We start from the raw sequence: 3,710 nt of genomic DNA on the forward strand, positions 1-3,710 counted from the left end.
TCAGGGATAATGCGTGTAATTTGGGCTGCGCGATCATTCTGACGGTTAAACGGGATTCCCGGTGGTCATTTTACTGAGGGTTTAGGTTTCTATCTGCCTTTCTCCAGTTTTCTTTCTGTTTATTTTTTCGCTTTGCGCTATTTAAGCCTTCAAGGAATAATCACAGGTGAATTGATGGACCCACAGCAGGGGAAGTGAGCTGCAGAAGGGGCAGGGAAAGACTTTACACATGGGGAGAGGGGGCAGGAGTTTCAGAAGGTAGGAGTCACACAGGGGGCTGATTAAGGGGGAGATTATACAGAGGAGGTGGGAGGTTGCTGTTCGTTTCGGAGGGGGGTAATTTGAATGAACATGGGGACAGGGTGCTTGTTCATGTTTCAAATAGTGAGGGGTCGCAGCTACATGTTTAAAATGGTGAATGCATATCAGTTAATAGCTGACTGATATGAGTTTGTATTTATACAGACGTCCAGAGAGATAGGGGGTGGGGCGGTGCTGGGAAAGTGGGGACTGTTGTGATGGTGGGTTGGGTGTTAGATGGGGGTTGTTTGAGAGAGATTTTTGAGTGGGCAAACGCGGGGTTAAAAATGGCGCGAGTAATTTGGCGGCCACAAAACAAACGGTCTGGCGAAAATGATGCATAGATGGAATAATTGTCGGCTGATAATGACAGGGAGGAAAAGAATGGGGGTTGGATAATATTTGCGAGGAGGAAAGAAAAAACTAAATAACCAGTCCAGTATAGATTTTGAAGAGCACACATTGGGGGTTATATATTTCTTTTTTCAGAAAAGGTTGCTGACAGGAAATAGAAGAGAAAATGAAAGATATGATGAAATCTATTTTTTGAATTGTGAATCAGGGGAGAGCGCGAACGCAGTCCGCCACTACCACAAATTTTGCAGTCGAGTATCCCGCATTTGGGGACATCGCAGGCGTTAGCACACCCGAAGTGCAATGGGCTAGCCTCGTCCTGGGAGAACCTTTTTTTTCTTTTTTTTGCAAAAATATACTTTATTCATAAAATATCTTCAATCACATTCCAAACCATTTCAAAAAGAACATTACAAGGGTACAATCCAGGTTAAACTTTTACAAAATGTATCACCAGGTGCATCAGTACAAACAATATTACAGTCATTTACAGCCTTTCATTTTGATCTGTACAGCCCGAGGGGCTCTAAACAGTTCCCAGTCTCTCGTTGCGCTGTGGTAGAAAGGTCTTAGACAGCGACCCTTCCCCATTGCGCCTTTGCGGCAGCTGCCCCAAGCTTTAGTGCGTCCCTCAGCACGTAGTCCTGGACTTTGGATTGTGCCAGTCCGCAACAATTGGTCGGGGACAACTCTTTGTGCTGGAAGACCAACAAGTTTCGGGCAGACCAAAGCGCCTCTTTCACCGAGTTGATGATCCTCCAGCTGCAGTCGATGTTTGTCTCGGTGTGTGTCCCTGGGAACAGCCCGTAGAGCACAGAGTCCTGTGTCACAGAACCGCTCGGGATGAACCTCGACAGCAACCACTGCATCTCTCTCCAGACTTTCTTTGCAAAGGCACAATCCACAAGGAGGTGAACAACGGTCTCTTCCCCACCACAGCCACCTCGAGGGCAACGTGCAGAGGGGGTGAGCCTGCTGGCGTGTAGGAAGGATCTGACGGGGAGGGCCTTTCTCACCACCAGCCAAGCTACGTCTTGGTGCTTGTTGGAAAGTTCTGGCGATGAGGCGTTCTGCCAAATGACTTTGACAGTCTGCTCGGGGAACCATCCCACAGGGTCCACCCTCTCCTTATCACTCAGGGCCTCTAGGACGTTACGTGCTGACCACTGCCTGATGGACTTGTGGTCAAAGCTGTTTTTCTGCATAAATTTTTCCACCAGGGACAGGTGGTACGGCACGGTCCAACTACTTGGAGCGTTCCGCGGCAGCGTGGCCAGACCCATCCTTCGCAACACCGGGGACAGGTAGAACCTCAGCACGTAGTGACACTTGGTGTTTGCGTACTGAGGGTCTACGCACCGCTTGATGCAGCCGCACACAAAGGTGGCCATCAGTATGAGGGCGATGTTGGGCACGTTTTTTCCCCCTTTATCTAGAGGCTTGTACATCGCGTCCCTGCGGACACGATCCATTTTCGACCTCCAGATAAAGCGGAGGATGGCTCGAGTGATCGCCGTCGCGCAGGAGTCTGGAATGGGCCACGTACAGCAACAGCGAGAGTACCTCACACCTGATGACCAGGTTCTTACCCGCAATGGAGAGGGAGCGTCGCTCCCACATGCCCAGTTTCCTCTTCACCATAGCCACTCGCTCCTTCCAGTTTCTAACGCATGCCCCGGTCCCTCCGAACCATATCCCCAGCACCTTCAGGCCGTCAGCCCTGACAGTGAAGGGGACAAAGGATCGGTCAGCCCAGTTCCCAAAGAACATGGCCTCGCTCTTCCCACGATTTACCTTGGCTCCCGAGGCCAGTTCGAACTGGTCGCAGATGTGCATCAGTCTGCGCACCGACAGCGGATCCGAGCAGAAGACGGCGACGTCGTCCATGTACAGGGAGGCTTTTACCTGAGTGCCTCCACTGCCTGGGATCGTCACTCCTCTTATGCCCGGATCCTTCCTGATGGACTCGGCAAAGGGTTCTATGCAACACACGAAAAGGACAGGCGAGAGAGGACAGCCCTGCCTGACTCCAGATTTAATCGGAAAGCTATCTGTTTCCCACCCATTGATTGAGACTGCGCTACTGATGTTAGTGTAGAGCAGTTGGATCCAATTTCGAATTCCCTCCCCAAAGCCCATTTTGGAGAGCACATCCCCCATGTAGGTGTGCGATATTCTGTCAAAGGCCTTCTCCTGATCCAAGCTGATGAGGCAGGTATCCACACCCCTGTCCTGTACATAGGCAATCGTATCCCTGAGCAGCGCCAGGCTGTCAGAGATCTTCCTGCCCGGCACAGAGCAGGTCTGGTCAGGGTGAATCACCAATTCCAGAGCGGATTTGACCCGATTGGCGATGACCTTGGACAGAATCTTATAGTCCATATTCAACAGTGAAATGGGTCGCCAATTTCTAATTTCCTCCCTTTCCCCCTTGTGCTTGTAGATGAGGGTGATGATGCCTTTCCTCATGGATTCTGACATACTACCGGCCAGGAGCATACTCTCGTACACTCCTAGCAGGTCCGGGCCGATCAAGTCCCACAGAGCCGAATACAACTCCGCCGGCAAGCCGTCGCTTCCGGGAGTTTTACTCTTCTCGAAGGACTCAAGGGCCTTAGTCAGTTCATCAGGAGTTAGCGGTTTGTCTAGGCTCTCCCGCGTACTGTGGTCTAAGACCTCCGTGATAGAGGACAGGAAGGACTGGGAGGCCGTGCTGTCCGTGGGCTTCACGTCATACAGTCCGGCATAAAAGGATTTGCTGATCCTCAGAATGTCGGACCGTGATGACTTTACTGAGCCGTCTTCTTCCTTCAGGCTGCTGATCACAGAGCGCTCTCTGTGTACCTTTTGGAAGAAGAAACGTGAGCACGTCTCATCCTGCTCCACGGAGCGGACTCTGGAACGGAAGATGATCTTGGAGGCCTCCGAGGCAAAGTGCGAGGCTTGCTGGCCCTTCACCTCTTGGAGCTCCTCCTTGACATCCACCCCCATCGACTGCAGCCGGAGCAGATTCTGCATCTTTTTCTGGAGTCGGGACATTTCCCTCTGTTCCTTTC

The 3,710-nt window shown here is 51.4% G+C and overlaps 1 pseudogene; it reads right to left on the minus strand.

Annotated features, from left to right (window-relative positions):
- Positions 1-859: 859 nt before the first annotated feature.
- Positions 860-1,011, minus strand: LOC144676854 (U1 spliceosomal RNA; annotated as a pseudogene).
- Between the last annotated feature and the right edge of the window lie 2,699 nt (positions 1,012-3,710).

The sequence above is a fragment of the Cetorhinus maximus genome, unplaced genomic scaffold (assembly GCF_964194155.1).
Source record: "Cetorhinus maximus unplaced genomic scaffold, sCetMax3.hap1.1 HAP1_SCAFFOLD_2017, whole genome shotgun sequence".
Taxonomy (NCBI): domain Eukaryota; kingdom Metazoa; phylum Chordata; class Chondrichthyes; order Lamniformes; family Cetorhinidae; genus Cetorhinus; species Cetorhinus maximus.